An 11,090-nucleotide genomic window follows, 5' to 3' on the forward strand; every position below is an offset into this window, starting at 1 on the left:
AAATTCCAAGGCAGCAAAAAAAAAAAAAAAAAAAAAAAAAGAAACTGATATTTACATTGCATTTATACATCCTATCTTTAACTTTATATCAGTAAGCAGTCTTAACCAGCTGAATGATTACATCAAGCCTAAATAATTAACCATATCAGAAAACATGCAATTAATAATGAACAGATTGTTAGATACTTCCTTCTAGCAGTACAATCATTTTAAAAAGAAAACATTCTAAATGTTTTTTTCATTTAAAATGTATTGTACCTGCCAAAAAATACAAATAGGGTTTTCTTAACCTTGGACACTGATATTTACATGTACAGTAGGGAAGCATACCTCTGTTGCCAGCTACTTAGTTACTGGGATAGGTGGAATTGTTCTCTGACTACCTGACTCCTGCTACCTTTTGTGCTGATGGTATTCATATAAAATGTAAAAAACATTTTCAAATGTTCTGCAAAGTTTCAAGAAGGAAAGTTCCGAAAAATTCCTAGGAGAGGGAAGACAAAGGGTGAAGGCAGAATGACAAGTACCTATATTTGGAGATTTGGTGGAAGGAGATAAAAGAGAGGCCGGAGATAAAAGAGAGGCCAGAGAGTACGAGAAGAATTAGAGTTTCAGCCAAAGGAGAAAATAGTTTTAAGGAGGTTGTGACTGATGACCTTTTACAAATGTTTGTCCTCTTCTCTGTCTCCATCTCCATCTCCTTTTCCTTCCTTCTTCCTTTGTCTTTCTTCTTTTTTGCCTTGAGTTTGGGTAGTATGACTAATAGGTTATCAGATTGGAGCTTTAGTTTGGGTAGTATGAATAATAAGTTATCAGATTGGAGGTCATGGTTAACTTTCAAGAGTGTAGTTCAGTCAAGTAGCGGGCAAAAATCAGTTCCTGGGGGATCCAGAAATGAATGGCAGGTAGAGGTGTTTGGTAGCCAAGAAGAGGAGTAAGTTGGGGGATGGGGGCGGGGAAATTTGAAGGTGTCAGAGTCCAGGGAAGATTTTAATAGCATGAGGAGACTTAGTCTGATTTTAGAATGAGATGTAGGACCCAGAGGAGAGGATTAAAGATGTAAGGAGAAGGACCAAGGGTGACAGATAATGAAACAAGCCCCCAGTCAGGTAGCAGGGAATGTGATTGAGGATTTCAGTCTAGTCATCAACCATAGGGAAAATAGATTTAAGCATACTGTGTCTATAATCTGCTCCTGCCCTGGACATCAAGTGTTATATTTGAAGAGCTCACTGCTTATTAATGCAGAAGCAGTAACAAGCATTTTATATGGTTGCTAGACTTAGGCAAGGCCAGTGGGCTGAAGGGCAGTAATACTTTGCTAGGCACTAATTGGTTTAGGGATGCTGGTTAGCTATAGTGGTGGTTCAGTTGCTTGCGAAGTATTTAGAAGCCTCTGAGCAACTATATTTTGATCTGCCTTAAAAATAATTTAGAGTGAAGCTAATTACTGAAAGACCTTAACCAACTTTTAAAAATATTGTGGAAATAGGCATAAATTCACCATTTTAACCATTTTTAAGTGTACAATTCAGAGATGTTATATACACATTTACACTGTTATACAGCCATCACTACCATCCATACACACAACTTATTTTGTTTTTCCTTTTTTATTGTGGCAAAATACACTTAACAAAATTTACCGTTTAACTTTTTTTTTTTTAAAGACAGAGTTTTGCTCGTGTTCCCCAGGTTGGAGTGCAATGGCATGATCTCAGTTCACTGCAAACTCTGCCTCTCAGGTTCAAGTGATTCTCCTGCCTCAGCCTCCCAGGTAGCTGGGATTACAGTCATGTGCTACCACGCCTGGCTAATTTTTGTATTTGTAGTAGAGATGGGGTTTCACCATGATGATGGGGCTGAATGGTCTCCAACTCCTGACCTCGTGTGATCCACCCGCCTCGCCCTCCCAAAGTACTGGGACTACAGGCGTGAGCCACTGCACCCCGCCCCATTTAACTGTTTTTAAGTGGCATTACTTTTGTATTACTCTGCAACATCACCACTGTTCATCTCTAGAACTTTTCATCATCCCAAACTGAAACTCCATGCCTGTTAAACAGTTACTTCCTACTACTTTCTCCTCTAGCTTCAAGTTACAACCGTTGTATTTTCTATTTCTATAAATCTGACTATTCTAGGTACTTAATATAAGTAGAATTAAGAAATATTTGTCCTTTTGTGTCTGGCTGCTTTCATATAGCACAGTGTATTCAAGGTTCATTCATCTTGTAGTATCTATCAGAATTTCATTTCCTTTTTATGGCTGAATAATATTTCATTTATGCATACACATCATTTTGTTTATCTTTTCATCTGTTAATGCACACTTCGATTGTTTCCACCTTTTGGCTCTTGTGAATCGTGCTATGAATGTGGATGCACAAATATTCTGTTTGAGTCCCTGCTTTTTTTTTTTGAGATGGAGTCTCGCTCTGTTGCCCAGGCTAGAGTGCAGTGGCACAATCTCGGCTCGCTGCAAGCTCTGCCTCCCAGGTTCACACCATTCTCCTGCCTCAGCCTCCCGAGTAGCTGGGACTATAGGCGCCCACCACCATGCCTGGCTAATTTTTTGTATTTTTAGTGGAGATGGGGTTTCACCGTGTTGGCCAGGATGGTCTCGATCTCCTGACCTCGTGATCTGCCCGTCTCGGCCTCCCAGAGTGCTGGGATTACAGGCGTGAGCCACTGCGCCCAGCCTTGGAGTACAAATAATTATTAATGAATCTTTTATTAATGAGAATGACACTCTTGAAATTTTCTGCCATGTAAATGTGTATATTCTCATGATGGGACATTCTCATGTTGTTGTCAATACTAAATTTAATCATTGATATTAACTTATTTTTGATTTAATATTAATGTTAGAATGTAAGAAATGCATATTCTAACGTAAAGGCAATAAATTTGGCCTTGGGACCAGTTGGACAGGATGTCTACTCTCCCAAATTGGTGGTTTTGTGTCAGAGAAATTAAATGTCATCTAGAGTGCCTTCCTGTATTCTTTTACTCCCTTTCCCTTTCCTTTATTTCCTTTCGTAGATACTTGGTGCACACTTACCAGGTATCACTTGAGCTGTTAGGAAGTAGTAGTAAGCACAGCAGACATGTTCCCTGTTCTTTTGGAATTTATAATTCAGTGATAACTAGCATTTTAATGTTAGAATCATTTAGATTTCTGTTTTATTTAATAGGAAAGGGTAGATAAGAGTTTTGTTGGTTAGAATAGAAAGCTATATACACTGTAAAACATTTATTCAGTTATATGTATATATTATCTCAAATTACATATCATATGGTTGTAGATAAAGATTTTATTATTTTGTCATTATATACTTTACTTGCATTTCTCCCCTGAACTTACCTTTATCTTCCTTTTTTACTTTTCTTCCTACCATTGTCCTTTGATTTTTTTGTTTCCTGACAGGACGTGTAGGCGAATACTCTCACCTCACCCCCGTCTCTACCTTTGGTTTCCTTTCCTTTCTCTTCCCTATTTTTTTTGCCTATTTTAGCTGGTACCTTGATTCTGTTAACTGTACTTTCAGATCATCCAAGGATCCAGAGGAGTGGGAGAAATGAGATCATCAGAGAATTTCAGTACTGCTTCCAAGACATGGATTTTTATTCCATTTGAAAGTTAGAGTTCTCTGCTTTGTGGTACTGATACACATTGAAGGGTGGTGGTGGTACAAGGCATTCTAGCCCCTAAATTGGAAATTAAGGTTTATTACAGTGACAGTTTCAACATATTTTTGTCTTGTCAGAGTTACTATTCTTTAAGACATGAACAAGTGAAGAGAATAAACAAGTCTCAACTTCTCTTGATTAAGCCTGCTGGGGTCACCCCTGATGCTTACACAGGAAAGAGGCATTCCTATTCTTAAACTGTATTGTAACCTTGCTGTTGGTATTGCCAAGTGCTCTCTACACATGATTAGTTTGGTAACTATTGAGGAAGCAATTATTTTCTTGCTGAAATGCAAATTATGTAAATATGAATTACAGTTTTGGAGACATGTTTCCATTAAGTATTGCTTAGAGTAATACTTACTGAGAAAGAATTATACTACATTTCATCTTTTTAGGATTTTAATGTGGGATACTGACAAATGCAGTATTTGTGTGGGAGAATTTAAAGGAGACAAGTTAAATTGATTTTTTAATGATTGAAAGATGATATTTACATTTCAGACTTTTAAAATTGTGGTTCATAGTAGAAATATTTTCACAGTGTGACCCATTATGCACATGTGTGCAGACACACACACACATAAGTGAAACAAAATGTACATGAAACCATACTTATTTTCTTTATTTGTGATTCACTCTGACTTCTGTTCTATCACAGTATTCTATTCTGTTTCATCTTTTCATTAAAAAAAATGTGTGGTCCAAATCCATTAGATTGATTTTATGAACCAGTAATGGTTTTTAATTTGAATATGTAGAGCAATAATTACTGAACCAGGCGTTGGAAATCCAAATTCTAACTAAGTCCGAATGCTTCCATGGTTGCTACGTAATAATGGTGTGACCTGATGTTTCAGACTTATGAGGCTTGAATCAATTTTGTTGTCTGTGAATTAGTTATAATGGACCCTCGTCCATCTGCTTCACAGAGTTCTTTTTGAAGATCAGAAGGGACAGTGTATATGAACAATACATGTAAAATACTTACTGTAGAAATACGAGCTAGCTTTATGAAGTTGCTTTCGAAGTAACATATTGAGACTATAAATTCGTTCAGGTTCTTACAGAGGATGCCCGTTTAATAATATTTACCATTGTTACTTAAGGAACTTTGGGCTGTGGAAGGATCGAGCAGCTGTTTCTCATCACCTGATTTTTTTGTAGGACATTCAGTAGGATGCGAGGTATTAGGACGTTACACAGTACCCAAAGGAATTACTGTTTCTGTGCCTGAACCTGCTTATTGGCCATTTATTGCTAGCCAGGGGAGGTTACTGAAAACTTTTAAGTTCCTGCTTATGGCTGCTGAGATGTCTTCTGCAGCCTCTACTGGAAGCAATATGAACATAATGAGCCTATTAGGACTGCAGTGCATTTTCTCTTTTCTAATGGAGGAAAACAGTTATTTTTTACTTCTTCATTTTCACCTATACTGCATACTAGCCCAGTAATGGAAACCATGATTCACAAGAGGGTAGAATGAGCTGTTTCTGGGGCAGATAATTCAGTCAACACATCTTATGAAATTGTGCTTAAATATTGATGTTTGTGCAGGTATGTATTTTTCTGATAAGATAGTTCATAGTTTTCTATCAAAATGAAAATAATGACTCCTTGAAACAAGGATTCCTTGATCCAAAATAATTGAGAACTGTGGTTCTTAATATCAGTGACCCTCAAGAGGATTTCTTGTTACATTGTGTATTTAGGATAGTGTTTTGTTTACTATTTTCTTTATCATAGCATATCATCCATTTCAGTCTGGAACCAGATATAAAAATCTTGCCATAGATTATGATGTCTTCCTCCCATAATCTTTCTACTTCTGAAAAACTTAGTTTTAGATTAGTCTAATTATTGTTAGAAGTTCCTCATCCTACTGATTTAAAAAATATTTTGTTTCTTTGAATTCTCATATCACTTTATAATTTTCTTATGGCACTTTTAAACTTACTGTGTATTATCATAGTTATTTTGATATAGTTGTCTTATTTCCCTACTAGATCCAAGTTTTAAATTCAAGTATGTTTCATCTTTGTGTGTCTAAATGAATCAACAGATTCTAACATAAGAATATCCAATAAATATTTTTGTTGAATATGTGCTTGATTTCCTTTCCTATCTCAAAGATGCTTCTGTGGTGTTAATACTGAAATCTGGTAAGCTCAGATTTTTCTTTCTTAAAATAATAAGTGTTGTACTTACAACTTAAAATAAGAAATCAATGAAATAAATTAAAAAATGAAAGTAATTAAATGCTAATCAAATCCAACTTGAAACAGCTGTCATCCCTCACAGCTTGCGTTTCAAACTTTTACTTAGCACAATCTATTTATTTAACATTTAAATTTTAAATTGATATAATTTATATTATTTATTTCTTTTTTGGCACTTTAGTTCCTGTTCCTTATTAGAGATCAGAAAAATCGGTAGTGGTCACCCTTAATGTTGGCATCAGGATATAGTAGCTTTGGTTTGCTAATTGAGGATGAAAACTGGTTTAACAAAAAACTGTTAAGCTTTATTGAAGATTTATACCTTAAAAGCAATTGTGTGGACTTACTCTGTTGGTCATAGTAAGTTTTATTTTATTCTAAGCCAGTAGTAGTAACTGTTTATGCCAGAGATTTAAGCTAGCATTTATTTTAGGAGACATTAATAAATAGGCGTGCATAGGGTAGGAAGGTGGAAGGAGGTATACTGAGGGCAGGTATTTATCCTAATTTCATGTGTATAACACTTAAAAATTTTACATTTTTGGAGGAAATGGTGTCTCTATCAGGTTTAAATTTTGAAATTATGCATGGATTGACATTTTTAAAAAGAAAGATGAGACATACCTGACTTACAAAATAAATATGCATATTAGTTAAATTGCTGTAGAACAGAAATCAGCTGTCCTAGAAGACTGTATTAATTACAGATTAATTATTTAATTATGTTAACTTGGTTTTAAGTATAACTTTTACATGAATAGAACCATCTTTATTACATCTGGGGTTATTTAATTTGCATAATTAAATGTAGTGGTGCTATGCAATGCAAGGTAAGAAGTAAATGATCAGTGGTGACTTTTTAAGCATTTCGGTAAGTGACTTACAAACTGAAGGTCACCATTTTAATTGGAAGACTTGTGAATCTCTTACATTCTGTAATCAAATGAATGATATCAAAGAAAGAAATAATTTAACATAACAATTGTGGCTTACACTGAACATATGTTCCTGTTAATAAGTTGCATCATGATCTTTAAGGACTTGTATGTAGTTAGTACATTTTGGTTCATTTGATATCCATGGTTTTTCTTCATTTTTATTAGTGAGTTGTTACAGTGGTTAACAAGAAATACACAGATTTAAGTTGCAATAGTTTTCCCAGGGTTATATGATCTAACTTCACAAGCTTCTTGAACATATGTAGATGCTTTTCTATTTTGCTTTAGTTATGACATACAATTGATATAGGCAAGCATGAAAGCTTGGGCAGATTTTCATTGCTTTTTCTGGATCTTGCTCAGGTTCTGTGGTATTTATGTAAAGCACAATTTTGTTACTTGGGAATGCATGTTGAAATTATCATGTGCACTATTTTGCTGTAGGCCCGTTGGCACTGCCACAAAGGTAATACACTGCTAGTAGGCCATTTCCTTGTCGACTGCATTTACAATTTAATAGAAATATTACATGACTTTTTAAACAAGTGTTTTGGCAGGGAGGAAATGGCAGATTCCATACAAACAAGCATAGCTTCCTTTCCTAAACCACACTCCAGCTACTCAAGAAATTGTAGTTGGTTTCAAGTTTGGGAGTTTAGGGGTAGAATGGGAAGTCAGGTTGAAACAAGAATGACATTGATATTTACTGTAAAATAGTTATATATTTTTAGCTGCTGAATTTCATTACTGTATCATTTGAGTGACACTAGTGTATTTCTGAATAAGTGCTGAGATTATTTTCTTAAACATTCTTTTTAATTATTATGGATGTATAATCTTTGTACATATTATTTTTATATAGTTCATCTGACTGGCCTGGTTTTGATTGGTTGAAAAGGTCAGTACCACCAGATAGGCTTTAAGACTTAAAAATTATACAAAATTTATATTTTTATTTTTTTTACAGTTTTGGCTTTGCTGTGTAAATTAGTCCTTCATGACACTTGCCTAAGTTAAGCTCTACTTCTTTTATGTCAACTCTTGTTGTATCTTGAAGATGAATCACTTAGGGGGTTAGAGAGTATAGAAAGGTGGGGGTTAGAGGCCAGGCGCAGTGGCTCACGCCTGTAATCGCAGCACTTTGGGAGGTCGAGGTGGTTGGATCATGAGGTCAGGAGTTCAAGACCAGCCTGACCAACATGGTGAAACCCTGTCTCCACTAAAAATACAAAAATTAGCCGTGTGTGGTGGCATGCACCTCTAGTCCTAGCTACTTGGGAGGCTGAGGCAGGGGCAGGAGAATTGCTTGAATCCAGGAGGTGGAGGTTGCAGTGAGCCGAGATCATGCTACTGCATTCCAACCTGGGTGACAGAGTGAGACTCCGTCTCAAAAAAAACCAACAACAACAACAACAACAAAAGAATGGTGGGGTTAGAAACTATAGAAGGAAAATTTGGTAGACTTATTGAAACTGATGTAAAACGTAATGGATTCCCACCACATCTTTTGGTCAGTTTCTTTTTATACTCTATTATGTATTTCAAAATTTGAAAGGTCATATTTATAATTTTTTATTTAGAAGTTATTCCATCTTATTCCTCTGTTATTTTATGTAGTTCTCTGGATCTTAAATCATTTGTAGTTTTGGATAAAATGTTGCCTTCTTTAATTCCAAAGTAGTTTATACTTTTAGAAACTGTCTACAGAGGAAAAATTGTGCTTTACTTTTCAGCCTTTATTGTTGTTACATTCTACTTTCTAGTATAGATCCCAACTTTGTCTTCTGTAGGGAAAGAGAACAGTTTATAGTTAGTTCTTTCTCCTCTTTTTCTTATTGCTTCTGACTTCTTAGCCAACTTACCTGGCAGCTAGAGTAAGTTATGCTGCTGCGGTGTGGTAGAGACTGGCATTGGGTGTGTTCTTATAGCCATCATAGCATTGGCTTTTGTTATTTTCCATGTTTCAGTTTGTTGGTAATGGACATATGGACATCATATGTTTCACAGAGTAGTGTATGAAGCCAATTTGAACTGTTTCCATTTGCCTCAAGTTCAATCATGATATTTATTTTTCCATGGCACTTACCCAGATTATCCATACCTCCTGCTTAGCTCTGTCACTGCCACCATGGACTGTATTTCTCCTGATTGCCTCCATTTTTTCACAGTATCTAATTGCCTTTCCCCCTTAGTTCTGTCTGCACAGCATTGATTGGTGTTTATAAAAGATCCAAAGATCTTGCAGATAACAGATACTCAGGTGCATAGTAGTATGATATTCAGCTAGTTTTTTGTTTGCATAAGGAAAGTTATATATCCAGTTTTACAGACTGGAATTGAATATTCTAGTGGAAAAGTTAGAAGAGTAACAATATGATTTTAGACAGTTTTACTTACTTTTTAGTTCGAACAATAATAGCAATATGATCTCAAAGTACATTACCTTTGTTACACCAAATCAAGTCATAATTTTATTCATGAATTTTGAAGCTAAGATCCTAGATGCTCCCTTTTAGGCTTGAGAAAATATGTCTACATTATTGTTTACTATAGCTGTTCTTCAGATCTCTTGCCCTATGCAAAGTCACTTAGAAAGTCATTGATTCTCAGAATATGAATAAATGTGTTGCTATCATTTCATGACATGCATTGAGCCAACTATTACTGTAACTGAGAAGCTGTGGGTTTAAGCTTGTGGATTCACTGGAATGCGTTTATCCATTTATTCAGTAGATATATATTGAGTACCTACCATGTGCTTGGGATACAGCAGCAGGCAAAGCAAAGGTAAAAATTTCTCTTTATAGAGTTTATATTCTACTGAGGGAGGGAGATAATATCAAAAATAAATAAATACATCCTATGTGTTAGATAGTCATAAGTGCCAGAGTAGAAAAAATAAAACAGGGAAATGAGATAGGAAATTTCAAGGGTGGGGTGGAGTGGTTGATGTGTTGTGTTGGATTGCCAGTGAAGGCCTTTTTGAGAAGATGATACTTGAATAAAAAGCTGAAGAAAATGAGGGTATCTGGGTGTAGAATATCTAGGCAGAGCCAACTTACTGCAAGTTCTGTGGTGCTAAAGTGGGAGTGTGCCTGGTGATTCCTGGTATAGATCATAGAGCCTTGAAGGTTACAATCAGTGCTTAGACTTTTATGCTGAATGAGATGAGAAGTCACAGGGTTTCTAAGTAAAGGAGTGACATGAAAGCCTGAAAGGCGGTAAGGGTGGAATTACGTAGACTAGTTAGGAGACTTTTGCATAAACCAAGAGATGACGGTGACTTCTCTTGAAGAAGAAGTAGTTGAATTCTGGTGTATTTTGTAAGTGGATTAACAGGATTTGCTGATGGATTAGGTACATGAGAACACTGACAATGCTAAAAAGTTACCCTGCACAGCTTTGGAAGATGGTCCTTTTCTAGTCTATCAAAATATAAGCAGGAAGGCAGAAATGGAATGAAATATAGAGTTTATTCTTCCACGAAACTCAGCTATAAATGTGATGCATGTTTGCTATAGAAAGGAATAAAGGTGTAAAGGAGGAAAGCAAAGTATAAGGAAGAAAATAAAAATCACTTATACTACCTCAAGATTTACCATTAACATTTTGATATATGGGCTGTGTACTTTGTGTGTCTTCTGTGCCCATTAGTACATACTGGTTTTTAACCAAAATTGGAATCATGAGATTACATTGTTTTATAACTTTCTTTTTTTCCTTTATCACCACATCTTGATCACTTTCCCATATCCTTAAGTTTTTGAGCCTTAAAATATTTTAAAAATTGCGAAAGTGAAATAATTTCATATACATTCTGCTTTTATGATAAAACTTTAAAATGTATGGTTTCTTTGTTTAAGGCAAAAGGAAGCAACTTAAGCAAAGAAGCCATTACTAGTCATTAATCCTAAAGTTTAAAAAAGTCCATGGTTTTAATTTTTCATACTCAAATTGTGTATTAAATATCATAAATTATACTTTTTAAGAATTTAAGTATTCTGGTGATTAGTTTTAAATTAAGGTATAGCATATCAATTCTCTATGGATTTCATTTTTCTGTTTCTTTTCTACAAATTTTATTTCCACATAGAATGTTAAGAACTCTCTATTGGAGGAAATTACTGTTTTTTTTTAACCTTAAGAAACTGGCCGGGCGCGGTGGCTCAAGCCTGTAATCCCAGCACTTTGGGAGGCCGAGACGGGCGGATCACGAGGTCGGGAGATCGAGACCATCCTG

At 35.5% G+C, this 11,090-nt stretch overlaps 1 protein-coding gene across 1 annotated transcript in view; it reads left to right on the forward strand.

Moving 5' to 3' along the window:
* STK3 (serine/threonine kinase 3) overlaps positions 1 to 11,090 on the forward strand; it is a gene marked incomplete at its 5' end in the record, with an annotated part of 303,446 nt that overhangs the window by 70,524 nt on the left and 221,832 nt on the right. The window lies entirely within an intron of this gene.

Source organism: Colobus angolensis, unplaced genomic scaffold (assembly GCF_000951035.1).
Source record: "Colobus angolensis palliatus isolate OR3802 unplaced genomic scaffold, Cang.pa_1.0 Scaffold349, whole genome shotgun sequence".
NCBI lineage: Eukaryota > Metazoa > Chordata > Mammalia > Primates > Cercopithecidae > Colobus > Colobus angolensis.